This window comes from Hylobates moloch, unplaced genomic scaffold (genome assembly GCF_009828535.3).
Source record: "Hylobates moloch isolate HMO894 unplaced genomic scaffold, HMol_V3 SCAFFOLD_8, whole genome shotgun sequence".
NCBI classification, from domain to species: domain Eukaryota; kingdom Metazoa; phylum Chordata; class Mammalia; order Primates; family Hylobatidae; genus Hylobates; species Hylobates moloch.
The window spans coordinates 100,430,924-100,449,283 of NW_026652283.1; the positions used below are offsets into that span (position 1 = coordinate 100,430,924).

General features: G+C 35.9%; 1 protein-coding gene across 2 annotated transcripts in view; it reads right to left on the reverse strand.

Annotated features, from left to right (window-relative positions):
- The window catches only part of RBMS3 (RNA binding motif single stranded interacting protein 3), a 1,191,227-nt gene that overhangs the window by 1,027,304 nt on the left and 145,563 nt on the right, over window positions 1-18,360 (reverse strand). Inside the window, exon 1 of one of the 2 annotated variants that reach the window (XM_058442834.1) lies at window positions 10,727-10,736. The exons of the other annotated variant lie outside the window; for it this stretch is intronic. The gene's annotated coding sequence lies outside the window, so the exon portion shown is untranslated. Of the gene's footprint in view, window positions 1-10,726; window positions 10,737-18,360 lie in introns of those variants that run through there. 2 annotated transcript variants of the gene reach the window in all.

Here is an 18,360-nt window from a genome sequence, read left to right on the forward strand (position 1 = left end):
AGCAGGTTAATGCCTTTGTGCCTCAGTTTCCTCATTTGTGTAGTATAAAATATAATAGTAACTATAACTGTCATACATATACATATGCAATCTCACAAATACATATATGCCTATCATATGAATGCATGCATGCATGTGAATGTAATGGACACTTCAGAGCCACACCCATATCCCTCAGATCCCATCAAGTCATGCTGCTTTTATGACTTCTAACTGCCAGAATCTGTATGTGTGCCAAGAGTTCTCCCCGCAGAATCTCAGAAGCTTCCTGGGCCTGTATATGTACCAAACTAGAAGTGATGGAGAATTAAAACCCCTGGGAGCAAGCCCTCAACAAGTAAATGATGGGAGTTGGTGTATAAATTCCCCAGCTCCCTCACTCAAGTGGGATAATTCAGAGGCACTGTATATTATATAATTTCTCCAAGTCTCCTTGCTCCAATGCCTCTAACAGTGGCATGCTTAATAACTCACTTTGGCTACCCTTTCTTTGCCGTAATTATTTCCCATGCCCCTGTTACTGATTCCTGCACTTCATAAATATGCTGCTTGCACATAAATGCTTTTCTCAAGGTCAGCTACAACTGTGTGTGTATGTATGTGTGTGTAATCCCACTGGTATCATAATCCTAGGCTTGTAGTAGTGAAGGTGATTTATAAGTCAAATGAATACATTTCAACTGATTATAACATTTATTTATTGAAAATAAAGTAGTCGTATTGATCTTAAATGCTACAATCCATTCACTTTTATATAATGGTATTATTTGCTTTAGACTTTGTGTGTGTATGTGTACACTATAAAGAAATAATAGTTTCCACCAGAGTGAAATGTCTGGACAACCAAATCTGTAAGTAGCTGAAATGGACATCACTGTTTGCCTATAAAGCATTTATCTCACAATTTTTTTCTTCACAATGAGAAACTCAGTTTTTTCAGGTATACACCACACCCTCACATGATTCAGAGAATAGAGACCCATACCCAGACAACAGACCTTGATTAGTCTCAGGCAGTAAGCCCAGGCATTCTACTGATAATATCCTAGGCATGATACACTGTTACAGGTCATATTTGAGAAAGAGGGATTTTTCTCCCCCTTTTTCCTGCTGGAAAAAAATAAGAAAATAACTACCCTTAAAAGCCACTGGCAGCCACCTTGGAACCATGAGCGAAGCCAGCATTATGATGGCAGAGAAGCAAGATAGGATATTCTCTGTTTTTGACGTATCATTAAGCTTCTAATTATAACCAAGTCCATCATCCAACTCAACTTCCAGTTATGGTACTAATAAATATCCTTGTTTGAGACAGACCCTATTAATTCCAGTGAAATACAACACAACACAACACCCTTTAAAATGTTTTATTAATTTGGAAGATACTCTTTCTAAAACTGTAACCATTTTGATTATATATGGCCATTATTTAGAACTTGAATTAGTATGTAATAATACAGTCATGACTTAGGAAATAAATCATTAGTTGGGATATAGGCAGTCTGGGAGGAGGGGCCTAGGTGGCCAGGGCAGCAGAGACAGGGTCATGCTTGTTGAGGGACTCAGAATATTGGCTATTTTTCAAACAATATGGAAGTGGTTCCATATTTTAACCATCGGTATGGCTGTAAGAAAATATACCAGCTGGGTTGGGCGTGGTGGCTCACGCCTGTAATCCCAGCACTTTGGGAGGCTGAGGCAGGTGGATCACTTAAGGTCAGAAGTTTGAGACCAGCCTGACCAATATGGCGAAACCCCGTCTTTACTAAAAATACAAAAAATTAGCCAGGCATGGTGGCAGGCATCTGTAATCCCAGCTACTTGGGAGGCTGAGGCAGGAGAATCGCTTGAACCTGGGAGGCAAAGGCTGCAGTGAGCTGAGATCACACCATTGCACTCCAGTCTGGGCAACAAGAGTGAAACTCTGTCTCAAAAAAAATAAATAAATAAAAGAAAAGAAAATATACCAGTTGATGATCAGGCTTGTATATAGACATTGTTAACACTTAAGGGGAAAAATAACAAAGAAGTTTAAAATCATTCTTAATCCTACCATACAATGATAACCGCCATTAAAATATAGCACTATGTTTTAATGCAAATATAAATATTCACACTCTTTTAAACCAAACAAGAGTTTTTCTACACATACTACTATTTTGTAACCTGATTTTCTTTATGTATCACCATTTTTCAGTGTCAAAAAAATATATATGTGATCATTTAATAATACTTACTATTCAAACTTACATGTATGATTTACTAATCCAATATGTTACTGATGCACATTTATGTTATTTTGTTTTATATATAATTGTTAAAAATAAAAATATAATGCACATGATTTTACATATCTTTCTATATCATTTGATTATTTCCCTAGGAAAAATACCACAAATTAGAATAGCTAGGTCAAATGTTCATTTATGCATCACGTATCATTTTTGATAAATAGCTCCAAAATAATTCCAAAGGGTTATAAATATATACATATAAACATATAAATATGTATATTATACATATAAACATATAAATATGTATGTAATATATAAATGTAAATATATACTCAATTCCATCAAATGAACTCCAAAAAGTATTTATCTCAATATATTTATTTACTTTTAATGGTGGATTTTGACCCTACCTTAAAGTAAATAAATATATTTACTAGAATTTAACATAGTTTTTAAGCTTTCTAAGAGATTAAAAAAATGTAAGTACTTGAAAAAAACTCATTAAATGGAAACTAAGACTAAGGGAAATAAGATGAGGACAGGTATAATATTAAAATATAAATATTACGAGGTTTACACCTTAGCATTTTTACTCTGTAAGAAGTCATATTCAAGGTGTGTTACAAATATCCTGACAAATACTACACCAACTTTCAAAAGGAACTGGAACTGACTCAAGCAAAGCCAAGTGATGACATGAATGAATCAGCTCCTGTTCCTTTTGAAAGTTGGTGTAGTATGCATAATAAATGAATGAATTAATGATGGTAATAAAAAGGCATGTTGATAATTTATGTTATGGACACTAATTAGATGATGACATATTAATGGAAATCGATAATTTATGTTATGGACACTAATTAGATGATGACATATTAATGGAAATGCAATAATTTACACTCAGATGGACATAAAACTATAAAATTCAACAAATTCTTCAACCCAGACAAGAGAATTATTGTTCAAATACTATTACTAGCTCCTATTTCTTTGCTTTATCCTGTCACAAGAATTTCTATCAAAGCTGTATCCTCCAGTAGCCAAAATATTTATATGCATTTTTTACTATATATAAATCTAAAATTAGTGAGGTTAGCCCCATTTATATTTCACAATTTTTTTTCTATAAAGCTAAATGGACTCTTAGACAATAAGTGTATACAAGAAGGAGGTGTTCACCTCCAGAACCAATCAGTTACAATGGTCAAAACAAAACCCACAACCTTTCAGTACTGCTAGAGCTGTCTGTCTGATATGACAGTCACCAGTCACAAACATCTAAATTTAAATGTGCAATAACTAAGATAAAATCTAAAAATCCATTTTTTTATTTGGACTAGCTATGTGTCACATGTGGCCAGTGACTGCCCCATGGGACAGTGCAGATAGCATATTGCCATAATTGCAGGAAGCTCTATTGGACATCACTGCTTGCAAGCTAGAAGCTGTCTTCAAGGAATAAGATAAGACACTTAAATGTATACATGTAAGGTGGCTGACTAGAGTCACAATGTATTTTCCAATGAAATCACGAGTATAAATGATGCCTCACTGATTCACAAAAGTCTGTTCAGCCTTCAATGTAACTGAAATCTTGCAAAGAGGCATAGTTGTAAGTAATTCTGTTCTACGCTTATAATTAAACAAAACAGGAAAACAATAATATTGCCTGAGAGATAGTGCTTTATTTCCTGTGACACTGTAATTAAGGAATAACAAGTTTAATTTGAGAAAGCAGTGTCCATCTGGACAGGGAATTCTGTGACAATTCATTAAACATATGCTCAGCCTTTCCATCAGTGTAAGAGATGGCCAAGAAATTACTCTCTCTTACTATTTGTTTTTACACGAGATTTGTCTTTTCTTTGACACGAGACTATCACTGCAACTAAATTTACATTTGTTAATTTAGATAGTTAACGTTTTCCCTCACAAACGGAATTTTATTTTGTTTATTTTGAGATGGAGTCTCACTCTGTTGCCCAGGGCAGAGTGCAGTGGCATGATCTTGGCTCGCTGCAACCTCTGGTTCCCAGGGCTCAGGTAATTCTTGTGCCTTAGCCTCTCTGGTAGCTGGAACTAGAGGAACACCACCACATCTTGCTAATTTTTGTATTTTTAGTAGAGATGGGGTTTCGCCATGTTGGCCAGGTTGGTCTCAAACTCCTGGCCTCAGGTGATTTGCCTGCCTCAGCCTCCCAAAATTCTAGGATTACAAGCATGAGCCACCACATCCAGCCATAAATGGAATTTTAAAAGAGGAATATAAAGGGAGAAAGTAAACAATCCTTCATAAATTAAGAAAGAGTAGAAAAAGAGAGAAAACATGAAAGGAATTTGTAGCTAATATTTATGTGTGCTAAGCACCTTCACATGCATTATCTCATTAAAAGTGACTGAGGACAAGTGAAAAAATAAAAATGATAAAGAAAAAAACATAACACTATACAGAAAATTACAGAAGGAATGAAGGGATGAGAATGTGGGTAGGCATAACTATATTGAGACCAAAATTTTTAAAATATGATAGGACAGAATATATAACTTTACTACTCAAACTATGGTTCTATGATTGAGCAGCATCGGCATCACCTGAGAGCTTGTTATAAATGCAATTTCTCAGGCCCCACCTTAGTTCTACTGTATCATATAATCTTTCAGCAAGATCTCCAAGTGATTCACATGCACTTTAGAGTTTGATGTAATGATACAGAACATACTCAAAAGTAGATGATATCTAGAAAACTTCTGAATTAGGCCAATTAAATTGCTGCCTAGGAGAGTGTCAGATATTTTCAGTGATGTACCCATAAACGATTCCCAAACTGTTTTCTTCTTGCCTGTCCCCAACAAATGAGGATTTAAAAAAGTCAAATACTTGCTTTCTCTTCCTCTCTCGCAGCTAAAAGTAGCAATGACCAGTTAGGGGACAAGGAGACATAATGAAATTCTATAGGGTGGTTTCTGAAAAAGACTTACCTCCCTGATAAAGGTAGAGGTAGTGAAGTGAGTCATCCCTGCCACTTACTCACATCTTTTCTGCTAGGAGTCTTATTGTGAATATACGATGCTCAGAAATGGGACAGCCATTTTACAGCTAAAAAAAGAAGACACCAACACACTAAGAATAGCTAAATGAAGAGTTAGAAAGAGCCTGGGTCCTTGGTGACATCACTGAGACTTTACAACCAAATGCCCACTTTTGGATTCATGTTTTGTGAGATAATTAAATGTCCTTTTGTTTAAGTCCCTGTTCTGTTACTTGCAACTGAAATCATTCCTAATTGGCAACAGGAACAGCAGAGAGTTTGAGAAAGAAATAGAGACAGGAGAATCAGCTATTCCATGTATAGAAAAGTAAGTAGGATAGTCAAAACTCAGAACCAACCCAGAAATCTTTAGTGATACTACAGATTTGATTAAACCACTTATTTCAGATCTGAAAGCATTGCAGTGTATATATCTTTTCTCTTAAGATAAGTTTAACGGTCAGTAAGTCTCTAATTTACTTCATATTTTACAGATTAAATGTGAGTCATACTTGAGTTTTAGTCCTGGATTTAAAAAACTGTTTATCTAAATCAGTGATTAAAAATGACAAGCCTTGCTACTTGCTTTTTAACCAGGTTACTTTCAAATCTTATTTGTTTCAGACTGTGCATTATTGTTGCTACACATGCACTACACTTCATGAAACCTACTAAAATATAGTTTCAGTTCAAAAGAAAAGTAGGTATCAAAGTGATATGTGAAATAAACGGGTTATATTTTCTCCAAACTTCTCATTAAATGTTTAAATGTTAAAAAACATTTAAACAAAGAACGTTTTCTCCCACTTTGTTTCCTTTCCTCTCAGTTAACAAAATCTCCTTTGGAAAAAGAATAAAAATACCAGCATCTATGTCTGTTTGGAATTGAAACTTTCCATGATACTTCAGCCATACTCTACCAGTACAAGAGAGTGCTACTGCTGCTGCTGCTGGTGTAACAAAAAGAAAGTTCAGTAAAAGGCTTCAATTACCAGAATGTTCAAGGATTAGGGTTTAAAACTTCTTATTATTTAAGAACATTCATTTTATAATGAAAGAATGCATTTCAACTCTTGTGGATGAAAATCTTTTATAAATCTATAAACGCATTTTCTTCTTTACCATTATAACATTAATATAACTCAGACTTACAGACCACTCTGAACTTTCATGGTCATCACGCCAATTAATAATATTCGTGCCACACACAGGTTAAAATAAAAGATTAATGTGTTTAGACTTACTGTATATTTATTCAAGGAGATACATTGAAGAGATATATAAGGATTCTTTCTGGATTTTCTTTGGGGATGGGATTTGCATGTTTTTTCTTGGTTCAGACTTTTTTTGGAGGATGCTAATTTGCCATAATCTCTCTTCTCTAAAGATCATGTCCAATAAATAGTTTAGGTTATTCAAAGATTTATATAATATATGACAATATACTCAAAGTTAATACATACATAGCGAAGAAACGGTCAAGTTTTAATATGCTTATGAATCACCTAGAGATCTTGTTGAAATTCAGATTCTCTTTTAGGGGATCTGGTCTTGGTCCTGAGATTCTGCCTTTCTCACAAGTTCCCACGTAATGCCAATGCTGCTAGTCCACAAATCACACTTGGAGTAGCAGAGCTCTATAGCATTTTATAGTTCATAAAGTACATAAACTTATATAATCTCATAATTTGCACCATATTCCCACAATATAAATGAAGAAGCACGTTTCAGAGATCTTCAGATTCTTATTCAAGGATTTAAGTAACAAATGTGACATTCCAATAACAAGTCTAATGTCCTTTAGAAAGGACATTAGACTTGTTTCAGATTATATGGGTTTCTAAAGTCGGAAGTCCTTTTCCAAAAAAAAGGACTTTCCCCTGTATCCTCCCTGGGGTGAGACACCTAGCCCTTTCAATTTAACTAGAACTAATTTTGCAGTCCTTCAGTTTGTTCAGACCAAATATTATCCAGTCAATGAGTGTGATAAATCCATCAATTAATTTTGTGGAATAAAACTGAAGAATCAATTTGGCTTTACTTACACATCAGAACACATTATAATTTGGGCCTTAATTAGATATTAGAATGTTATACAGAGAGAAATGTCCACTTAAATATACTATATGCCATTAGTATTCCAGCTTTATACAGAGCAGAATTTAATATAATTTTAGATGGGAGAAGGTGTGGAAAACAGACTGTTTCTAATTCAGAAGGTGTTTCTCGTGGTATAAGGAAAACAGCATTCAAATTTCATTTTCTTCCCTCTTTTGACTTCCCCTCCTTCTCTCCTCGTCTCCCCCCCACCCCCACCTTCCTTTTCTTCCACTGCATACACATCTATAAAGCCCTTTAGGATCTGAACTCATTATTATGATTCAACTAACTGAAAATCTCAAAATCCCTACGAGAGTCTGAGAGTAGCAGAAAATCTGATTATTTGGAGTGCTGTTGGCTAGCTCATAGTATCCAGATTTAAGGAAGCATCCTGCCACAGTCATCTAGAATGAGCATATGGCAGACCTCTCTATGCAACATTATTCAGTCATTGTTCATTATGTTTGAATTAACAGTGACAGCACACATCATGCTTATTAGGTGATGATTCTATTTAATTCCCTATTATCTATTAAAATCTCTCAGCTCTTACAGAAAAAGATACACAAAAAAGTCATAAAGAGACTTGAGGACAACCCGCATATTACTTTACCCAACCTTTTCAAAATATAGTTCCTACTTTACTTTTAAAAACACCACCACCAAACTGATATTATAACGTCATACTTCTGATTCTGACCAGAGTGTTAGGGGGAGAAAATGGATTGTTGCTTTGAGCCAAGTGCATTCCTTTGGGGGACTGGTGGGGTGGGGGTGACACTGATTTGTAGAGTTGCCAGGTGATGAAAAGATGGCTTCAACGATGGCATCAAAATACAAAATACATCAGCATTACTATTACTTTATTCTACACAGCTGCCATTTTATTAATAGCTCTAGTGCCAGGAAGACTAAAAATGTGGACCAGCATGGACCTGATGAAAGACCACTGCCTCGGTCACATACACTTCAAATACTGCCCAACTCACCAGCTATAGGAGAGGATATGAAAAGTTTACTACAAGGTAACCATTTAAGAGTTATGTGAACTAAGGCCTCAGTCCTGAGAGTTAGTTCAAGTAAGGCATGCAGGGGGCTTTTTAATGGATTTTTCTGATATCTAAGTCTTATTACCACTTATTAATCTCTCATCCCAAGTGACCACTATGTCGCTGGAATACAGACAGCACTCATATTGCCAAAAAATAGCCTCCTGTGTCTCCCATGCTTTGCATTTGAGACCTCAGTGTTCTTCTGAAGTTATAAGTCACCCACTGCTAGAGCTTCCATTCCCATTCAGAGACCTTGCTTTTTCCCTACTTTGATTTGATTAGAGAAAAACTATGCTCACAGATTTTATACTTGTTTACCATACCACAGTATGAGAATCAAGAACTCTACTCTGAGGCTTTCCAAAAATCTATCTATTTGAAACTATCATAACAAAATAGGATTAAGGTATGCATTTTGTGGGTTTTATGATTCCCAATGTTTCCTTGGAAATGGTCATCTCTTTATGAAAATGGGTAAAGTAATAAAATCATTCACAGTAAAGATTAAAATAGCACACACAGATATGCCTCTGACTTAACAGGGGCAAAATGAACTCATTATATTTAGGTTTCATTAACTCTAAGTAAATCCTGTTTTCAGGAATGTTTATTATTTATTGAAAACTGAGTTACAGAAGTTTTCTTCAGCAGAAAAACTAAGGTAAAGATTAAACAGTAGCTTAAATACTAAATGTTCATTTATTAAGTGATTTTATTTAACTAAAGAGAAGAATATAACCTATTCAATGCTTAGGTTCAATTGTAAACAAATGTCCACCCCCTCTAATGTCAATAATGATGATATTCTAAGAATAGTTCTTAAAATCTTTTCCATTTTTCAATCATTTTCTGTATGGTTTGAGCTATTACCAATCCAATGAACAACCATAAAATTTACATATGGACTTAATGGTGAATGTCCCCCTAAAAAAATAAATGAAGTCCTAACTTCCAGTACTTTAGAATTTGAATTCATTTGGAAATAGAGTTAAGGAAATCAGGTTAAAATGAGACATTAAAGTAGATCTTAATCCAGTCTGACAGTGTCCTTATAAAAAGGGGGAATTTGACACAGACAGGCACAGAGGGAAGACAACATAAAGGGACTCAGGGATAAGATGGTCAACTACATGTCAAGGAATACCTGAGGCTACCAGAAGCTAGGAGAGGCATGGAAGGGGTCCTGCCCTAATGCCTTCAGAGGGGCATGGTCCTGCTGACACCTTGATTTCTAGATTCCAGAACTGTATATCTAGCTTCCAGAACAATATAGCTTTGTTGTTCCAAATCTGTGGTACTTTGCTATGCCAGCCCTAGGAAACTTATACAAGGTTCTTCTAATCTTACAGAAATATGAACTAATCTTGTCCAAAGGCTTAAAATGGTATGCTTGGCATGGAGAAAAATGTATGAGTTCCAAAAGCTTCACAGCTGGAGCCCAATTATGATAATAGACTTATGGGTGGGGAAGAGGAGAAGGAGGAAGAAAATGAGGAGAAAGTAGAACAATGAGGAAGAAGAATTGCAGATTAAAAAAGAGGGAAAAATGGGAAGAGAAGGAAAAAAAGAAAAAAGAGAATGGAGGGAAACAAAGGAGAGAGGAGAAAAAAGACAAGAAAACTACTGGTCAAGACTCAGGCAAGAAGATGGAAGGAATATGATGATAAAAACAGGTGCAGGGGTAAGAAGGAAGAGAAACTGAAGGGGTTTTATGGGTTTGGGGTAAGGGTGGTGCACCCCCAAAAAATTCATCCTGCCATAAAATTGAAATGTCTGAGTCTCAAGCAAAATAAGTGAAAGGAAAGAAAAGAAAATAAGAGAAAAGAAAACAAACAAAATCTGGCCTCAGAAGTTACTCACTTTGAAAGCCTTCACGTCTGCGGCCAAGGGAAAAGGCAGAAAGAAGGAGATAGTAAGGAAATTTCTATCTGTAAGACTTACTTGAGTTGGTCCTTACTTATCTCGTTTGCTTTTTATTTCTTAAGAATTTCTATCTTTCTCCTTTTTTACCTTCTGTGGTTGTGATCTGTGAGGAAAAATGTGTATTTCTCCCAGATTCAGCCTATATTTATCCTGCAAGGGATGAAATGCACTTATGATGTAAGATTTAAATTTGACCACTAATTACTTTATTATCACCTTTCATTTGACCCTTTGTTTTTCAATAACGCCTAGCTACTCCTATTTCTAAGAGAGAAGTTCTTTTGTCATTTCTTCTGAATTTCTAGGTATCCTCCATACATCAGACAGAAATTTCTTTGATGTTTTGGAGAAAATATTTTGGCTTTAGCTCTGGGTTTCTTTTGCTTACCTGAAGTCAATCATTTTCACCACTCTTTTTTCTTTAAATGATGCTCTATTGGAGTGTACCGACATGGAAGTTGATTGTTTGCTTCCTAGTTGGATGCACTATGGTTACAAAATTGCTGAATTTTTAAATTTACATAATGAATCTTCAGGTAATATGATTATGTATCCTAGAAAAACGTCAAACAAAGTTCTTCTTTATTATGACTTCTTTATTAGTAGGGGCCTATAATTTCATTGCATAAATATCCTTGCTTATTCAGCATTTAGACATTAAGTACTTATGTGCCTGGCACTATGTTAAGCAGTGATTCATACACAAAATACATAATTAAACACAGATATCATTATAACTAGATCTTCAAGAGAATGGTAATGCTTAATACTCATTCCAGAGAGCGACAGAAAAAATTGTGTCCTCACACCCTGCCCTTGAAAACTAGGCTAAGTTTAATAATATAATGGAAGAAATTGACCTAGTTTCCATTTCCACTAAAATAGTTTTTTTTGGGGGGGGTGGGGAGGAGGAATTAATAAATAAGATTAAATTATGATTCTATTAATTGCTGATGAAATAAAATTAAAGGGCCAGGCGCGGTGGCTCACGCCTGTAATCCCAGCACTTTGGGAGGCTGAGGGGGGAGGATCACGAGGTCAGAAGATCGAGACCATCTTGGCTAACACAGTGAAACCCCGTCTCTACTAAAAATACAAAAACATTAGCTGGGCTTGGTGGTGGGTGCCTGTAGTCCCAGCTACTTGGTAGGCTGAGGCAGGAGAATAGCATGAACCTGGGAGACGGAGCTTGCAGTGAGCTGAGATCGCACCACTGCACTCCAGTCTGGGCAACAAAGTGAGACTCTGTCTAAAAAAAAAAAAAAAAAAAAAGAAATAAAATTAAAGTATTAGTGATTATCATTAATACTTTACAGATGACAAAATGAATGCATAAAGGTAAGTAGCTTATTTAAGAGGTCACAGAAATAATAAAATACAGAACCAGATCCCACCATGTATGTCTGTTCACAGAACAACTAATAAGAGAGAACACACATTCTAAAAATCATATCCACAAGCTAGATTAAACTCTGGTTAAAAATGTGCCCTCACACTTTATAGAATAATATCCTTTCATTTGTACTTTTGCAAAATACCATTTTTAACAAGCTCTAAACCCAAGAGAGTAATAATATTTCAAGAAAGAAATACAATGAAAACTACAGTAAGCAGGGTTTTAGAAATCTCAGAATGTGAGTTGTCTTTTGAAAAAGTTACTCAGGAGAAAAATAATTGGCATTTCAATATAATAAAAAATATGTACATATGATCATTTGAGTAAAGGAAATACCAGATGGCAAATAGAATCTTTAAAAATTCAATTCTGTTGAACAATGCACACTGGATTGTAAAACAGTCACTTCTAGCCTGAACAATTTTCTTCTCAAAGAAAAATTCTCCTGTAAGTTACAAAGTTTATATCAAATCTACCATTAAATGCCCCCACACACATATACACACAAAAGAGGAAAAAACTTTGAATCACTGAATATCAGAAATGTAAGTCACCTTAGAGGCTACGTCCAATCCTCTTACAGAGGATGAAATCTCAGACCAGACATTTAAAACATGGTAACAACAGTAGATGGAAATCCTGTGGTCAAAATGCATTAGATGTTAATATGGGAATGCTAATAGCATACGCCCAAATTATTCTTTTTTATCTACATAAAAGAAGATTTAAAAACTTCTTGAACTAATAAACATATCAGGCTTCTCTATGTGAAGCTTGGCATATTTATTAGTTCAAGAAGTTCACAACTCTATCAAGAATATGTAGTGCTAACATAGCCTTTGAAACTCTACTGTTAGTTTATTCTGCTTTCCATATTTCATCAACATTTTCATCAACACATTTTTTATTTTGGCAATGAATCCTTTCCACGGACTTTCACGTGTTTCACATGCCAATGCTTCATTGTTTCCTCAAAATCTTGAAATCTGAGGCAGAGATAATGACTCCGTGTCTTCTTCCAGAGCACACAGGTAAAGTACCAACCACTGCTGTAGGTAGGCTGGGGCCACCTCACTGAGTTTTGGTTTATGACACATGGCTAGAGGAGATGTAAAATACTTTAAAATATGTTGTGTGCTCTGCAAGCTTCTCTTTTCTTCTAATGGTTTTAGTGGAAGTCATTTGTTCCACATGATATAGCTTTAACACAGAAAAATTCTAGGTCCCTGAGTCATCACATGAAAGACAGCTATACTCAAGAGAGCTGAAATACATGGTACTGTAATGTGGATGACAATCTTTTACTATGTCACCTCAGTGATATTTTAGGATTTGTTTGTTACCACAGCATAGCCTAACCTAGTCTAACACAGGAAACAACTCTGTGTATATTCATTCTTGGGGCAGTGCTTGTTACAATTCTGAGTGTCTACAACACATTCACATGTGGCATCCCATATTGTAAGGACGTTGATGTGAAATAACTCTAACAAGAAAGTTAAATAACTAGCCTTATTTTCTTTTTCTCTGGAACTTCTCACTTCCATCTTTCTCATTTTCCATCTACCCTGGGAAGTGATTTTGATCTCTCTGAAACTCCAGCACCATATTTATCAGATAACTATACTTGTATTTGGTCAGACTTCTTCTCCATTTCAATACTACCAACTACAGGCTCAGGTCTTTGATGTCTGACTCATTCTATTCACTGGGATCATTTGTGCATCACTGATTTCCTTCATTTTGATATTTACTTAGGATAGCAACTCTAACTGACCAATGTGTGTTATAAACACAGATTGCAACTGCAATTTCTGCATATATGATGATGACATAGAATCAAATATCTTTTAGTTAATATTTCTATTTCTTCAGATTTAGGCACTATTATAGCCAACAAACACCCTCCATACACTTTTGATTAAACAGGGCCACCAGAGAGTAAATTATAAAATTTTTTAACTTTCACATTTTCCCTTGATAAGTGGGTTTATATAAATATGATATTCATTTAATCTATGTTGATAGAAGTAAAAGATTCCATTAATTTCAAAGTGTCAAGAGCACACAGATCCACGTAGTTCTTTTCCATGGGTATGGGAAAGTGTTAAGATTTCAGAAGGCTTTCAAGGAGAGAATTTTCTTAAATTAGAGTGGAATATTGGATCAAGGGCTCATTTCTCTTTTTTCCCCGACAATGTCTTTGCTGCATGGTATGAGACATAGTTGTTATAGTGATGGGGAAGGAGAAGGCCTAATCTAGAAGGAGATTTTTAAATTATGAATTAAGAATGAATTTGGGAAGAGCTTGGTACCCTCAAATTGGCAGGAATTATAAAGTCAATAAAACCTCCTAACATTTGTGAGACAGACAAGTATTTATATTCTCTCTCTATTTTTCTTTTCTAAAGTAATATGATCATTATGTGCCAAAAGAGGGTGGGACATATTTGTAGCAACAAGGCACCAAGAAATAGCCTAATACCATGAAAGAAATGTGGAACGAACAGCTGCTTTCCTATAACAAATAGAAAAAAATTATTTTGAAGATATGTAAAGAATTGCTTCAAGGACTAGAAGCTTTTATCCATAGAAAGACAGCAAAAGGAGAATCTGAAATAATTTTCAGGGAAATGAAACAGTATGTCCCAACAACTACGTGGGAAAGGGAGCACGACCCCTTCAGGAAACTGCAGAAGCTCAGAAAAGCAATAGCAATGAACATAGCAAATAGAGCAGTTGAAAAATGTTCAAAATTTTGCTGTGAAAAAGTTGGGTAAAGAATTTTCTTTCCCTTTGGGTTTCAAGATGGATGACTATAAGATTTCATGCCCACTTCCTCCACTTACAAGAACCAACATGGTATATAGACAGTCATACTTTAAATACATTATTGAAGAGAGAATGCTGGAATTCAACAGAGAAGTGGCAGGAAACACCAAAAGCAGGGGAAAGGAAGGGACAGAGGCAGCCTTTCAGGCTTGGAAAGGCTGGAAGCCTGAAATGACTTCCTAATATGGGGAATGGGTGGGTGAGAGACTTCCAGCAGCCCACATCCCAACCATGAAATCACACAATACTGGCTATGGGAGAACCCAGTGCCTGAAACTAACATAGGGAGCCGCCAGGAGAGTGGGAGATGGTGGGATGGAACTGCTCCAGGGAGGGAATTCATGCTGAGCTTCCACACATTTTCTAAGGGCTAAGCAGCTACAGCAGGGTGCCATTTTCAAATAGTCTTTGGGAGACTGCACACTCTCCTGGAGTCCAGCAGCACCAGGGCTAAGGCATTACAGAAACTTAGGCTGTCACTGCTGGGTGTGGAAGATCTCTCACAGCTGAGTTAAGAAGTGAGTGAGATATGCCAATGTTGGAAAAATGAATGCTGCGTGGATGGATACCAAAACATAAGCAGGTTATGAGTTACTCCTGAGACTTGGTTGCCAGCTGAGTTGAGCCTCCTGCACTTAGGGAGGGGAATATAAACTGGGGTGAGGTAGGCATGGGCTACTGCCACCAAGGCTAGGGGGTAAGCCTTTGGACTGGGGCATGAGAGAGATACACATTCTCCACCAGCTGCTGCTCCAGATTGTGACCACTGAGGTCAGTCTCACCCTCTCCAGTGCCAGGGCCTCAGTGTGGTTGATTCCATACCTCACCTGAGCACTCTGCTCTCACCACTGGGGGGCCTGAGCATAAGCCCATTCAATCTAGCTTTGTAATCCCTCAAGATACAGCACACAGCCTGGGGTCCTGCCCAGCCAAATCCACCACCTGGGACACCTAAACACTTCTCTCAGAGGCCTGAGGTTGGGCCTCAACTCCCAGCCACTAGCACCTCAGTTGATACCTACCTGCAGGTACCATCTGCACTCCTGCAGACTGGCTAGCCCAGCCCATCACAGCTATTGCCGGCATCAGTGCACACCATCCAGGACCCAGAGAATCATCCTAGCACTGCTACAGCTATTGCTTACACCATGCCCACTGCCCAGGGCCTGAGAACCTACCCAGGCCAATGTTGCCACTACTGGTATCCAAGCAAGCCACTTGGAGGCCCAATAATTAGCCATTGTTATACACCAACAGAGGTGCCAATGTATACCATCCTGGGGCACAAAGGTGTGCACACTCAGTATACTGCTCAACACTGTGGACTTAAGACTGGCCTACCTGGCTCCCAATCCCCAGCACAACTTTATCACAGCTTTCACTAATAACTACACTCTAACCCACCAAGAAAATCATAGATGGTACTAATGCTGTTTACAGCCAAATAAATCTTACAGAGACTACACTACAGCACACACGAAGAATTAAAGTCAAAGTACCCTATCCAACCAATATCATAGATACACCTTTCAGAAAAAGTTCTCCCCTATGAAAATAAATTAAAAAATAGAAGAAATTACTACTACACCAGATGTGCAGATATCACCATAAGGACTAAGGAAACAGACATGTAAGGAAATATGATACCTCCAAAGGAACATAAGAATTCTCAAGCAATAGATATCAAGAAGAAAATTTTGAAATCACACATAAAAATTCAAAATATTTAAGAAGTTTAGTGAGATACAAGACAATTCTGAAAAACACTACAAAGAAATAAAAAAAAATGATTCAGAATATGAATAAAAAACTTACCAAAAGACAGATACTTAAAAAAAAGAAATTCTAGAAGTGAAGAATTCATTAAAAGAAATACAAAATCCATTTGAAATGTTTGGCAATAGACTAGATCAGGTAGAAGAAAAAATCTCAGAACTTAAAGACAAGTCTTCTGAAATAATTCAGTAAGGAAAAAAATAAGGAACAAAATAATAATAAAGAACAAAGCCTTCATGACATTAGAGACAACATAAAGCAATCAAATATTCAAATTATTGGTTGCCCTGAGATTGAAGAGGAAAAGAAAGGATTAGAAACCTATTTAATGAAATAATAGATTAAAACTTCCCAAGTATAGCAAGAGATTTCGACATTCAGATACAAGAGGCTCAACGATTTCTAGGCAGATACAAGCAACAAGATATTCTCCATGGCACATTATACTCAGACTGTCTATAAAGTTATCTATAAAGATCAAATCCTATAAACCGCAGGAAAAAATCAGTTAGTCACTGATAAAGGAAGCCCAACAGACTAACAGCAGATTCCTCAGCAGAAATCTTACACATCAGAAGGGAATGAGAAGATATATTTGAAGTGCTAGAAGAAAAAAAGTCCATCAAAAATACTACATCCAGTGAAATTACCCTTCTTAAATGAAGGAGAATAAAGTATTTCTCAGAAAAGCAAATATTGAGAGAATTTGTTACCACTAGACCAGCCCCACAAGAAATGCTCAAGAGAGTACTGAGCCTGGAAGCAAAAAGATGGCATTTACCATCATGAAAACACAAGAAATTATAAAACTCACTGGGAAAGCAATTAAACAAAGGAAGAAGAGAAAGGACTGAAATGGTACCACTACAGAAATATGTCAAATCACAACAACAATCAATAAGAGAAAAAAGAAACAATATACAAAACAACCAGAAAACAATGAAGAGTATGACAGGAATAAAGCCTCACATACCAATAATCTTGAATGTAAACAAACTATATTCTCCACTTAAAAGTACAGAATGGCTGAATGGGTTTTAAAACAAATATTACTACATCTAAAGAGAGAGACTACAGTATAGTAATAGTCGGGGAGTTCAACATCTCACTCTCAGCATTAGGCAGATCATCTGACAGCAAATTAATACAGAAACATTGGATTTAACTAGACTTTAGGCCAAATGGGCCTAACAGACATTTATAGAATATTGTATTCAAGAACTGCAGAACATACATTATTTTCCTGAGCACTGGAAGCTTCTTTATGATAGACCATACATCAGGCCACAAAGCAACTCTCAAGAAATCTTTAAAAAATTAAAGTCATATTAAGTATCTTCCCAGACCACAATGGAATAAAACTAGAAATCAATACCAAGAGAAACTTTGGACACTATACAAATACATAGAAATTAAAGAACATGCTCCTGAATAATGATTGGGTCAATGAAGAAATTAAGATAAAACGAAAAATTTTCTTGAAACAAGTGAAAATAGAAATACATCCCCAAACCTGCAAGATACAGCAAAAGCAGTGCTAAAAGAATGTTTACAGTATTAAATGCCTACATCAAAAAAGTAGAAAGATTACAAATTAACAATGTAACAATGTACCTCAAGTAACCAAAAAAGCAAGAACAAACTAAACCAAAATTTGAAGAAAAAAATAAACAAAGATAAGACTGGAACAAAATAGAGACTAGAAAAATATAAACGAGAAACAAAATTAATAAACTATTGTTAGACTAATCAAAAAAAGAAGAGAGAAGACCCAAATAAATGAAATCAGAAATGAAAAAGTACACATTACAACTGATAACACAGAAATACAAAAGATCATCAGAGACTACTAGGAACTGACAAATGGGAAAATCAAGAGGAAATGTATACATTCTTGGAAATGTACAACATATCAGGATTGAATCAGAAAGAAACAGAAAACCTGAACAGAACAATAACAAGTAGTTAAATTAGTAATAAAAATTCTCCCACCAAAAAAAAAAAAAAAAAAGGCCAGG